Source organism: Ranitomeya variabilis, chromosome 2 (genome assembly GCF_051348905.1).
Source record: "Ranitomeya variabilis isolate aRanVar5 chromosome 2, aRanVar5.hap1, whole genome shotgun sequence".
NCBI lineage: Eukaryota > Metazoa > Chordata > Amphibia > Anura > Dendrobatidae > Ranitomeya > Ranitomeya variabilis.
This window is the reverse complement of record NC_135233.1, coordinates 195,410,094-195,423,103: the sequence shown is the minus strand read 5'-3', so window position 1 is coordinate 195,423,103 and position 13,010 is coordinate 195,410,094. Positions and strand designations below refer to the sequence as shown.

The 13,010-nt window shown below is 40.6% G+C and overlaps 1 protein-coding gene across 1 annotated transcript in view; it reads left to right on the top strand.

Annotated features, from left to right (window-relative positions):
• Positions 1-2,403: 2,403 nt before the first annotated feature.
• Positions 2,404-13,010, top strand: part of FRMPD3 (FERM and PDZ domain containing 3) — a 371,292-nt gene continuing 360,685 nt past the window's right edge. The window contains exon 1 of the mRNA XM_077283386.1: positions 2,404-2,612. The gene's annotated coding sequence lies outside the window, so the exon portion shown is untranslated. The remainder of the gene's footprint in view (positions 2,613-13,010) is intronic.

The following is a 13,010-nucleotide window of genomic DNA, read 5'->3' as shown; positions in this document are numbered from 1 at the left end:
ATACAGCATGAGCCCCACACAGCCTCCCCATATACAGCATTAGCCCCACACAGCCTCCCTATATATACTGCATGAGCCCCACACAGTTGATCTATATATACAGCATGAGCCCCACACAGCCTCCCTATATATACAGCATGAGCCACACACAGCCGATCTATATATACAGCATGAGCCCCACACAGCCTCCCCCATATGCAGTATGAGACCAGCATGCCAGCCCCACTGAGGAATTTTTATGGCTTTGTGCTGCAAAAGCTAGTCTCTCCCTAAGCACCTCATCTCCCCTCCCATCTGATACTAGCTACAACTGGTATAGCAACTGCCAACCGCATGGGACTCTATTGTTCTTGAAAAGTTATGTACAAGGGCACCGATCAGGAATAGCGATGTAAGGGTTACATATTCCAAATGTCCACCGAGAAATCTGTAACTCACTGAAATCGCTAGGATCTAAGCCAAGGAAATGCAAGGAATGAATTTCTCCGTAATCGGGTCAAATATCTATGCTGTGTTTATACTTAAACGAACCCCCCTGACGTGGTGAGCATCATGATCTTTGTGGTATTCTTCTACGAGGTTCATACAGGGAGTTATGTATTGAAATGGTTTGCCATAACCCTAAGAAAGGGGAGTATTCAGCCTCTAAGTGAGGTCACCACAGGGGGAGTGCCTTGGTTTTGGGCACGGAGATAACTGAGTGAGATATCAGTCTGCCCTAGTTTTTTGTCCCATGTCTAGCTGCGAGACAGATCTGTGATCCATCCCCCACAGAACATGGTCAGCCATAGCCATGAGATGAAATCATATAAACGAACTGTAAGTGTTTTTCAACTTTAATCCCATTTTATTTGTAATTGTACTGTACATACGATACTTGTCTACTTTTGTAATATATTTTTATTCTTCTGTAAACACTGCCTATCTTTTTGGAGTAAAATATATAAAATTACTAGTTTTGTTTCTCTTTGCTCTATAACGAACTGTCACAACCCCTGAAGTGAATTATGCTACTAATTTGGGTTGGCTCCGGACCCGTGATTAATTAAGAATCAGAGCTGGTGGCAGCGGATTTGTCCTGTGCGTTTGGAACGCTTTGTAGCAACTTACAGCGTTGATAATTATTCTTCCCGCCTGAGTGGGAGTAGTTACTGTATATCGCCCTTGCTGCAGCGTGCCCATTAGCCAGTGCAAAGTAAGGCATCCTCTCTGACGACTAATTGTCCTAGGTGCAGTACCCTGTCTGACCTGAGAGTAAGGGGGGAGCCAGAGTGCTGCAAGTTCCAAACCGGAACTGGGATATAGATAAATCCCCTTCAGAAAAGAACCAGGGGCAACCAAACAACTCCGGTTCATGACAAATTGGCGTGAGCGGTGGGGATGATAAAGGTATCATCCCTGTGAAACGTGACACGCAGCATCATGTGTGCGGCACCATGTCACCCCCATAGCCTCCCCATGCCCACCCAAACAGCCCATACACATGAGAAAAAAAACACCACATACCTCTGTCCCGTTTCCCGGCGCTCTGCTTCTCTCCCTGCCTCCACTCACACGCTGATTGGTGGAGGAAATGACCGGAGGCACCATGCAGCCCGTGGACCTCTGATTTCTAGCCCCACGGTGTCTCAGTCCACGTGCCGCACTTTGCCCAGGCCTGCTATTGAGCCCATGTCTGGACTGTTGCTATAATAGCCCATCAGAATATTAAAAAATTGATTTCGTCATACCAACCACCTCGAGTAGTATATATTTTTTTGTATTTCCAAATCACTACTTCTTACTTGCAAGGTGTTGCCCCCTCCCATCTCATACTATATTTTACTGCTAAGTTGATGCAGTTTCTCTTTTTGGTCCTTGATTATACTAGCTGAATCTTCAATGACATTTTGCTCACTTTTTTAACCATTTAGGTTGTTGTTTACTAAATAAACCGATATTTGCCCTAAATATTGTTACATACGCAGATTCTTCTGCAAATTACATATGTAGTGAGAACGATAAAATAGTAAAAAAGTAACCAAAAAGTGCACAATTTCGACACAAATTCTAGTGTATTTCCATTTTATTCACATTTAGCGACCCCCATGGCAAGATTTACATTTGTTTTTCCTATTGTCATTGTTCTTCAAACAGGAGATCTTGTATTTTTCTAGTAGCGACACAACGGAGATGCTATTCTGAGCCTATAGATAGCCAGAATTAAGCAGATATGTATTGAGTACTCTTTTCAGGCACGGTGCTGTGTCCAATATTGGCAAATATTCCATATACCTTGAATATCACACCCACTGCAATGTCACCATGACTGTATCTACATTTCTATACGCTATACACCCTGTGCGTCTCTCTCTCTTTCCCTCCCTCTGCTTTACTTGTTTTCCTCCTGCTTTTTTCCCCACCTCCCAGTCTTTCTTCCTTCTCTCACACTAGCAAAAATTAATTCCCCCTCCCTCTGTCTGACTCTTTCCCTCTATGCCCTGAATGAATGGATGTTTCCACCATCTCTTTCCAGTCCTCTCCTCCCCTTTTCTCCCTCTCATCTGCACTGACTTCTTTTCTGTAGAACCAAACACCGGCTGGCCCCCCATCCTGCTGCAGCCATCAAACAGGTAACGGACATCCGTAGATTGCATCCGTGCCTTTATATGTGTCTTATATGTGAACACGGCAGGTGCAGAGTGGCATTTTACTTAGGGCGTTCTATGCACATTATTTACATAATATATATATTTATATATATATATATGTGCATAAAATATTGTGTCTATTTTTCTTTTTCTCAATTTTGAGCATTCTTGCACGTCCGATCCATATCTGCTACGCGTCTTCGAAGACTATTTTGTATGCCGGTCGCGTTTCCGAGGCGTGAGGTATTATTTAACCCTTGAACTTCCAGATTACCCTGCACCGCAATTGGGCGCTCTGGAAAATTCATATTGAAAGGGTTTCTCTGACACCAGAGACCAAGGGATTCGGCAGCTGGGTTACTGCAAACAGATGCTAAAGGGGCAATGAGCGCCGAGAGAACCCGGTCTGGAGAATGCAGATATGATGTTAGAGCAATAAAGGGTTCAGCTGAATTACTGCAAGAAGATGTGACGGACAAAAAAAAAAAGCACTTAGGAACTTGGCTGCTGCATAGGAGATGGCCAGGGCTATTAATGTGCGAAATGAGAAAAAAATAGATCTATGTATATGGTGGGTGCTTTACGCAGTGTATCAGTGTCGAAAGTTTATTTAGAAGCTGTGCATGAATGGGCATCTTTACTGTTAATTATTAGAAAATCTATGATTTTAATTAAAAAAAAAGGTAACGGAACAGAAAAAAATGTAAAAGTAATTTTTTTATTCTAGGAGAATTAATGGGTAATTAATTCTGTACTGTTAATGCTAATAGGGTGGAGTTTATTAACCTACAAGACAAATAAGACGTCTTGTGTCACAAGTCACTGTTAGCATCCCGCAATAGATATAATGTTTTTCGATATATTTGATATGAAGGAGGCATCCAAGGCAAAGTTCTGATCATAGGGCGAGCTGTTTCCATACACAGGAGCAGAGCGCTGTGATTGCACCCAGGCTCACTGCAGTCATCCTCATTCAGTCTTCCGTGTGCAAGAAAATGGCTAAAGCCAGAACAACAGGTTGCATTACGATTGCACGGTTACATGCAATCCGACATCAAATCAGATTCTTCACAATAATATTCATTGTGTAACGTATTCTTCTCCTGACAAAGCAGAGGAATTTATTGTGTGTGCATAATTACACCTCTCCGATAGTGATTACTGCCTGAACACCGCACAGCTTCATGGTGGTCTGTGATGTGGTGGGGGTTAGATTCATAAGTTCTGCCTCTAATAAAAGCCTTTTTCTTATGTATCAAACCAAAGCTGTGCACTCCAATAATGCAAAGTGCACTCCAATAATGAAAGGTGCACTCCAATAATGAAAGGTGCACTCCAATGATGAAAGATGCACTCCAATAATGAAAGGTGCACTCCAATAATGAAAGGTGCACTCCAATGATGAAAGGTGCACTCCAATAATGAAAGGTGCACTCCAATAATGCAAGGTGCACTCCAATAATGAAAGGTGCACTCCAATAATGAAAGGTGCACTCCAATGATGAAAGATGCACTCCAATAATGAAAGGTGCACTCCAATAATGAAAGGTGCACTCCAATGATGAAAGGTGCACTCCAATAATGAAAGGTGCACTCCAATAATGCAAGGTGCACTCCAATAATGAAAGGTGCACTCCAATAATGAAAGGTGCACTCCAATGATGAAAGATGCACTCCAATAATGCAAAGTGCACTCCGATAATGAAAGGTGCACTCCAATAATGAAAGGTGCCCTCCAATAATGCAAGGTGCACTCCAATAATGCAAGGTGCACTCCAATAATGAAAGGTGCACTCCGATAATGAAAGGTGCACTCCGATAATGAAAGGTGCACTCCGATAATGAAAGGTGCACTCTGATAATGAAAGGTGCACTCCAATAATGAAAGGTGCACTCCGATAATGAAAGGTGCACTCTGATAATGAAAGGTGCACTCCGATAATGAAAGGTGCACTCCAACAATGCAAAGTGCACTCCAATAACGAAAGGTGCACTCCAATAATGAAAGGTGCACTCCGATAATGCAGGGTGCACTCCAATGATGAAAGATGCACTCCAATAATGCAAGGTGCACTGCAATAATAAAAGGTGCACTCCAATAATGAAAGGTGCACTCCAATAACGTAAGGTGCACTCCAATACCGATAGATGCACTCCAATAATGAAAGGTGCACTCCAATAATGCAAGGTGCCCTCCAATAATGCAAGGTGCACTCCAATAATGAAAGGTGCACTCCGACAATGCAAGGTGCACTCCAATAATACAAGATGCACTCCAACAATGCCAGGTGCACTCCACTAATGCAACTTACACTCCAATAATGCAAAGTACACTCTAATAACGCAAGATGAATTCCAGTAATGCAAAGTGCTCTCCATTAATGCAAGGTGCACTCCAATAGCACAAAGTGTACTCCAATAACGCAAGTTGCACTGAAATAGTGCAAGGTGCAGTCCAATAATGCAAGGTGCACTCCAGTAATGAAAGGTGCACTCCAATAATACAAGGTGCACTCCAACAATGCAAGGTGCACTCCAGTAAGGAAAGGTGCACTCCAATAATACAAAGTGCACTCCAATAATGCAAGGTGTACTCCAACACTACCAAACAAAAAACCTACCCCTAAAACCATTAATCTTTATTAATAATCCTATATAATCCCAAAAATCCAGAAAGCTAGATAAAACACATCCTTATAGGGACTCAAACACCAGGAATTAGGGATAAAGCCTATATATAGAGACACTTATGCAAAAAGGAATTTTTTGTGATACCAAAAAACATAAGTATGAAAAAATGAAAAAAATGCCAAAAATAACAATAAAAAATTATCAAAAAATGAAAAAAATGAATAATTGATTTTTTTTTTATAATATGCCTCTGCTAGCCCTAATAGGCCCTTGAATCTGATATCCTTCCTACCAGCGGAGGTTGGCACCCTAAATATGCGATATGGCGCCCCCGCTCAACGATGGCTGTCCCTTATATCCCTGGGTGATCCCTAATAATCTAATAACTACAGACAAAACACACAAATATGGATCAAAATAGATCCATAATAAACACACATAAGCACTACTATAAATACTTTGCACTATGGCTACCACTATTACTTTTGAAATTAGTAGTAGTCACTATAAGACTTGAAACTGTGGTAAGGCTATAGAATGTAACAAAGCTCAAACCAACACCAAAGAAGCTATACTAAATCTAAGCTGTCCTGTATGGATCTTACAGCCACAAATGCTTTGACCGCTTGGGATTGACTATTCAGCTGTTCTGAACCTAAATTGCCTTTTGGGCTACACAAATAGGTTAAATATACATTCACAGCTCAATAATTTAACATCAGAAAGATATATCCACATCATTGTCATATATGATGAATGTCTAAATTGATAAAGTGCTTAATGTGCTAGATATGCAACATATAATAGAAAAACCATTGCTCATAAAGATCATTCTCTTAGCTCCTCAGGCATTCCCTTTAAATAGCCATGTAAATACGTTAGCTCACGCTGCCCGACGCGTTTCTCCCCCATAATCTTTTCTCAGGGGTTCATCAGGGGACTTAGAGATTACTTGTCCTTAATAGGTAATGGAGCTACAGGCAGGAAACATAATCCCGTCTGCCAAAGACTATTAGGGCTAGCAGAGGCATATTATTAAAAAAAATGTTCAATTATTCATTTTTTCATTTTTTGATAATTTTTTATTGTTATTTTTGGCATTTTTTTCATTTTTTCATACTTATGTTTTTTGGTATCACAAAAAATTCCTTTTTGCATAAGCGTCTCTATATATAGGCTTTATCCCTAATTCCTGGTGTTTGAGTCCCTATAAGGATGTGTTTTATCTAGCTTTCTGGATTTTTGGGATTATATAGGATTATTAACAAAGATTAATGGTTTTAGGGGTAGGTTTTTTGTTTGGTAGTGTTGTTATATACTCCCCTGTAAGAAATTGGTTGGACAGTTGTAACGGTGTACTCCAATAACACAAGGTGCACTCCAATAATGCAAGGTGCACTCCAATAATACAAGGTGCACTCCAATAATACAAGGTGCACTCCAATAATGCAAGGTGCACTCCAATAATGCAAGGTGCACTCCAGTAAGGCAAGGTGCACTCCAATAAGGCAAGGTGCACTCCAATAAGGCAAGGTGCAGTCCAATAATGCAAGGTGCACTAAAATAGTGCAAGGTGCAGTCCAATAATGCAAGTTGCACTCCAATAACACAAGGTGCACTCCAATAATGCAAGTTGCACTCCAATAACACAAGGTGCACTCCAATAATGCAAGTTGCACTCCAATAACACAAGGTGCACTCCAATAATGCAAGTTGCACTCCAATAACACAAGGTGCACTCCAATAATGCAAGGTGCACTCCAATAATGCAAGGTGCACTCCAATAAGGCAAGGTGCACTCCAATAAGGCAAGGTGCACTCCAATAATGCAAGGTGCACTGAAATAGTGCAAGGTGCAGTCCAATAATGCAAGTTGCACTCCAATAACACAAGGTGCACTCCAATAATGCAAGTTGCACTCCAATAACACAAGGTGCACTCCAATAATGCAAGTTGCACTCCAATAACACAAGGTGCACTCCAATAATGCAAGTTGCACTCCAATAACACAAGGTGCACTCCAATAATGCAAGGTGCACTCCAATAATGCAAGGTGCACTCCAATAAGGCAAGGTGCACTCCAATAAGGCAAGGTGCACTCCAATAATGCAAGGTGCTCTCCAATAAGGCAAGGTGCACTCCAATAAGGCAAGGTGCACTCCAATAATGCAAGGTGCACTGAAATAGTGCAAGGTGCAGTCCAATAATGCAAGTTGCATTCCAATAATGCATGGTGTGCTATATTAATGCAAGTGTACTCTAATAACGCAAGATGCACTCCAATAATGCAAGGTGCAAGCTGCACTCCAGTAATTCAAGGTGCACACCAATAACAGAAGGTGAACTCCAATAATACTAGGTGCACTCCAATAACCAAGGTGCATGCCAATAATGCAAGATGCACGCCAATACTGCAAGGTGCACTCTATTAATGGAATGTGCACTCTAATCATGCAAGGTGCACTAGTGTTTTTGATGTAACCCCTTATCATGTACAGCACCATGCGATTAATGGTGCTATATAAATAAATAATAATAAGAATAATAGTGCAAGGTGCCCTCTAATAATGCAAAGTGCACTCCAATAACATAAGGTGCACTCCAATAGTGCAAGGTGCACTCCAATAAATTAAGGTTACAGTCCAAAAATGGAAGGAGTATGGCGCAACTGCAAACCTACCAAGACATGGCCATCTAACCTGACATCCCAAGCAAGGAGAGCACTAATTATTAGAGAAGCAGCTGAGAGGCCCATGGTCACTCTGGAGAAGCTGCAGAGATCCACAGCTCCGGTGAGAGAATATATTCACAGAATAACTATTAGGGCTCATTTCCACTTGCGAGAGGAAAAACGGTCCGATTTACGGACCGAAAAGACGGAGGTAAATCATGCGATTGTCATGCGATTTTTTTATCGCAACATCCGTATGACATCCGTATTGCTGTCCGATTTTTACGCACCGGTGTCCTTTGAAAAGCGGGTAATTCAGCGCGATGTACAGTAAAATCACACTCACAGGTTAGAATAGAGCAGATATATACACATAGAATAGGTATATATACATATATATATATGTCAGTGAGACACCTATATATATACAATTATGACACCTATCCATTATTAATCCAATAGTATGAAATGGTTAATAAAACACACACAAATTATTAAAAAATATTTTAATCAAATAAAGACACAGGGTGTTGTAATATTTTATTATACTCTTAATCCACCTGAAGACCCTCGTTCTGTAAAAAAGGAAAAATAAAAAATCAACAATATCCCATACCTTCCATCATTCAGTCACGTCCCACGCTGTAAATCCATCTGAAGGGGTTAAATCATTTTACACCCAGGAGCTCTGCTAATGCAGCTGTGCTCCTGTTTGTAAAATCTGGGGAATGAATGGAATGCAGGGGAATGTCCTGTAGTTACCTTGAGTCGCAGTGATGTGCCCTCTGCTGGATGAACTCATGAACTCGAGCCTGGGAAAAGTTCCCATGCTCGAGTTCATATGAGGACATCCAGCAGAGGGCGCATCACCATGACTCAAGGTAACTACAGGACATTCCCCTGCATTCCATTCATTCCCCAGATTTTATAAACAGGAGCACAGCTGCATTAGCAGAGCTCCTGGGTGTAAAATGATTTAACCCCTTCAGATGGATTTACAGCGTGGGACGTGACTGAATGACGGAAGGTATGGGATATTGTTGATTTTTTATTTTTCCTTTTTTACAGAACGAGGGTCTTCAGGTGGATTAAGAGTATAATAAAATATTACAACACCCTGTGTCTTTATTTCATTAAAATACTTTTTAATAATGTGTGTGTGTTTTATTAACCATTTCGTACTATTGGATTAATAATGGATAGGTGTCATAATTGACGCCTCTCCATTATTAACCTGGCTTAATGTCACCTTACAATAGCAAGGTGACATTAACCCTTCATTACCCCATATCCCACCGCTACACGGGAGTGGCCAAGTGCCAGAATAGGCGCATCTTACAGATGTGCCTTTTCTGGGGTGGCTGGGGGCAGATGTTTTTAGCCAGGGGGGGGGGCAATAACCATGGACCCTCTCTAGGCTATTAATATCTGCCCTCAGTCACTGGCTTTACCACTCTGGCGGAGAAAATTGCGCGGGAGCCCACGCCAATTTTTTCCAGGATTTAACCCTTTAATTTAATAGCTAGAGCCCCAAATTTGACACACAGACACTTCTTACATTAGTAAAGAGGAATATGTAATAAAAGAAGGGATATGAGATGGTTTACTGTATGTAAACCATGTCTCATATCCTGTCGGGTTTGTGAAGGAGATAGCAAAAGCCGGCAATTGAAGTACCGGCTTTTCTGATATCTAGCGCTGCATTAAATATAAATATATATATAGGTGTCTCACTGACATATATATATGTATATATACCTATTCTATGTGTATATATCTGCTCTATTCTAACCTGTGAGTGTGATTTTACTGTACATCACGCTGAATTACCCACTTTTCAAAGGACACCGGAGCGTAAAAATCGGACAGAACTCGCATGGTGCGAGTGCTGTGCGATTTTTTTCTCACACCCATTGACTTACATTGGCGAGTCTCATCCGAGAATCGCAGCAATACGCAGCATGCTGCGATTTTTTTTTCTCAGTCCGATTTCGGCTGAGAAAAAAATCGCAAATGAAAAGACACCTATTGAATAACATTGGTCCGAGTGCAATCCGATTTTTTTTCGGATTGCACTAGTCTGTTTTCCTCACAAGTGGAAATGAGCCCTTAATCGTATTCTCCACAAATCTGGCCTTTATGGAAGTGGCAGGAAGAAATACATTTTTAAAAGCAAGTTATAAGAAGTCCTGCTTGTAGTTTGCAAAAAACAATGTAAGGGGCACAGTGAGCATGTGGAAGAAGGGTCAGATGAGACCAAAGTAGAACTTTTTGGCCCAAATGCAAAACAATATGTGTGATGGAAAACTGAAAGATCAACCCCACCGTCATACATAGTGGAAGCAGTACCATGCTGCGGGGAGGCTTTTCTTCAGCAGAGGCAGGGAAGCTGGTCAGAGTTGATGAGAAGATGGTTGGCGTTAAATACAGGGCAAACCTGGAGGAAAACCTGTTAGAGGCTGCAATAGTCTTGAGACTAGAGCGTAGGTTCACTTTCCAGCAAGACAACCACCCTAAACATCCTGCCAGAGCCACAACGGAAGGTAAAGATCAGATCATATTCATATGTATGAATGGCCCAGTCACCATCCAGACCCATATCCCACTGAAAATCTATGACAAGACGCAAAAATTGCTGATGGTGGTCCTACAAAGTACTGACTCAGGGGATGAATACAAATGCACATCACAATTTTCAGATTTATATTTTTTAAATATTTATAAAACCTTGTATCATTTCCTTTACACATCACAAAAACTTGCCATGTGTTGGTATCAGAGAAAATTCCAATAAAGTACATTTATTTTGTGGGTGTAAAGTGAATAATGTGGAAAAGTTCATGGGGTGTGAATACTTTTTCTAGGCACTGTATATATCATAGTACATTGCAGAAAACCGAAAGAGCTAACACTGAAATCTGTCTGACAGCACAATTTGTAATTCTTATTCCTCTTCTCCCAAATCCCAAATAATCTTCAAAGCTGATTTATGAGATTTGGTTATAGAAAAACCTTAGGAAATCCAAGATAGGAAATAGAATGGTTATAACACCCTTACAGTAGACAAACTCTCTGATGGAGTTATCTAATACGATATTCTGCAGTCTGCAATGTACTGTGACACTTAGAGGCTGTAGAAGCGAAAAAAAATCCAGTATTTTTAATGAAATCCCATGGCAAAATAAATTTTAGGCCAGAATACAGTACATGCTATTATGGTAAGTAAAAAATGTCCCCAAAGGTGTCTATATTTCTTAAAACATCAGATTTTATGGTATATAAGTAAAACATAGAGTATTATTATGCTGCTGACCAGAAATGCGATTACATATAGGAATAGAGAAATTAGGATTAGAAAGTAGAACCGATCAAAGATCATGAATTTGATGCAAATGAATAATATGATATGTAATGCAATAACATAATATAAAATGGGAAAAAAGGGAGACACAGACATTTTTAACTTAACCCCTTAGTGACAGAGCCAATTTTGTTCTTAATGACCAAGCCAATTTTTACAATTCTGAGCACTGTCACTTTATGAGGTTATAGCTCTGGAATGCTTCAACGGATCCCAGTGATTCTGAGACTGTTTTTTTGTTACATATTGTACTTCATCTTAGTCATAAAATTTCTTAGATACAACTTCCATTTATTTATGAAAAAAAAACAGAAATTTGGCAAAAATGTTGAAAATTTAGCAATTTTCAAACTTTTAATTTTTATACCCTTAAATCAGAGAGTTATGTCACACAAAGTAGTTAATAAATAAAATTTCCCACATGTCTACTTTACAACAGCACAATTTTAGAAATATATTTTTTTTTGTTAGGACATTATAAGGATTAAAATTTGACTAGCGATTTCTCATTTTTCCAACAAAATTTACAAAGCCATTTTTTAGGGACCACATCACATTTGAAGTGACTTTGAGGGGTCTGTATGGCTGAAAATACCCAAAAGTTACACTATTCTAAAACCTGCACCCCTCAAGGTGAGCAAAACCACATTCAAGAAGGTTATTAACCATTCAGTTGCTTCACGAGAACTAAAGCAATGTGGGAGGAAAAAATGAACATTTTGCTTTTTTCACAAAACATTTACTTTGGAACCAAACTTTTTTATTTTCGCAAGGGTATCAGGAGAAAATGGACCACAAAATGTGTTGTGTAATTTCTCCTGAGTATGCTGATACCCTGTTTGGGTGCATGGCAGGGCTCAGAAAGGAGGGAGCACTGTTTGACTATTTGAATGCAAAATTGTCTGGAATCAATGGCAGGCGCCATGTTGTGTTTGGAGACTCCCTGATGTACCTAAACAGTGAAAAAAACAATTCTAACTACAACCCTAACACAGCCCTATCCCCAACCCTAACCCCAACACACCCCTAACCCTAATCCCAACCCTAACCCTAATCCCAACCCTAAGCACAACCATAACCCTAAGCACAACCCTAACCCTGACACCACCTTAACCCCAACACCACAACTGTATGTTTTGCTATTTTGAGCACTGTGATAGCATCTATCACAGTGATCAAAATGTACCAATAGGAAAAATCTCATATTGTTGCCGGGTATCAGCCAGCAGATCTCTGTGGGTGCACTGCTTATGCGCCCGCTATTTTCTTCCAGGAAGAACACGCAAATGACCAAGGGATGTAGCCTGAGGGTCTGGGGATGACGGAGGTACTGGGGGGATGCTCGGGTGGCCTCATTTCTCTCTCCTCTGGTATGCTAGTTAAAAGGCGCCGTTAAAAGGCATATCGGCTGTCGTTAAGGGGTTAAAAGAATATTTAAAGCGATACTCCAGCCTGGGAATGATGCATGGCTAATTATTACTGATGCACAGTCCCCTTACAAGGTGCCTTTTATTTGCCTCTGAGATTGATGTCCTGTTCCTCCTGCCTCCAAGATGGCCAATGCAATGGCATAGGGAGCGCAGTGGTAAGTCTATGCCATGCCCCCCTTGCCTTTCCTGTCTAGTGCTATAGAAAAACAGGAGTGAAATGGTTCAAACTTACTACTGTACCCCTAAAATAGACATTAGTGTGTCTATTTTGGATGTGATGGAACAGA